Source organism: Dendrobium catenatum, unplaced genomic scaffold, assembly GCF_001605985.2.
Source record: "Dendrobium catenatum unplaced genomic scaffold, ASM160598v2 fragScaff_scaffold_1634, whole genome shotgun sequence".
In the NCBI taxonomy this organism is placed as follows: Eukaryota; Viridiplantae; Streptophyta; class Magnoliopsida; order Asparagales; family Orchidaceae; genus Dendrobium; species Dendrobium catenatum.
Genome location: NW_021320096.1, coordinates 511,640 through 512,936, shown reverse-complemented (window position 1 = coordinate 512,936; position 1,297 = coordinate 511,640).

Genomic DNA, 1,297 nt, shown 5'->3' with positions numbered 1-1,297 from the left:
TCTAGGAAATTTTCTTCACCTATGGACTCATGGGACTAGAGAATATACCTTAACCTATAAATCTGACTATGACTGGTTTGAGATAAATAAAACTCTTAGAGGTGTAACTCAAGTATGTCACTTAGCTAGAGTTTACACTTTGAACCAAAAATGCCAAGGTCATCAAGTATGTCTTAAGAACTTCAATTATTCTTAAGGCTGGTGATTGTATAAATATGACTCATCTTCTATCCACTGTTGCCTATTTAATCATGACAGGACAACCAATGTATGATGCCCAACTCATCTTGGATTAGATTCACAACCTTTCTAAAATTGGGCTTCATCATCATAAGAGGAAGAAAAATATCGCTCTAGGATATTAGTGACCTACATTTTGGAAAAGAAGTACAACATAATTATTCCTAAACCTCCCACTAAAATGCAAATCTTTTTCACTGATGCCACTTTACGTTCCTTATTTGGGAGAAATGAGAGTTTTAGTGAGGATACTGAGGGAGAAGGAGCACCTGCACCTACTAAGGGACCTGGTTAGAACTACTTTCAGGAGATGGTCCAACAATTTGATCGGATGGAGAGACATTTTGATCAAATTTAAACTCATCTAAACTAGTAGGATGCACATCACCAAGAAGATATGGGGTGTATTCGAGGTCAGTTTGACTCAGTGAACATAAATGTAGCTATGATATATTAGCTATTTTTCAGTGTTTAATAAGCCAACTCCTCCAGACCAGGGACCCTATAAGTTTTAGATGTACTTCTTTGTAATTTCTTTTGCTAGTCCTTTCCTTATGATGTGATGATGTCTTTGTTTATTACTTTTAGTAGTATTTGTTCTTATTTATGATTGTGTTGTTTTTATGATTATCAAATGTTATGCTTATTAATATCAATGGCTTTAATGTATCCAATCTTTTTGATAAGAAAAAAAATGTCATGTTTTGTTTAGTTAATTTTGTTTTTTGTTTGAAACATGAGTTTGCCTATATGAAAAGCCTGTTTTAATTGATCTAAAAAGTGTTATAAATTAATGTGAATTATAAAATTAATTTCATTATGAAATCTAATTTTTAAAAAATTTTAAGTTAACTTATAACTCAATCACGTTAAGCATATCAATCTCATATTCTTTTTAGGAAATATAATTTGAATATTATTATTATTATTTTGATGTTTTATTATTTTTATTTCTTTCTTCAATATAATTATTTCTGTAATTAGATAAATTTTATTTTTAGATTATTTATTTTGGAAGACCAAATAAAAAAGAGAGAGTATATAGAAAAGAAATATA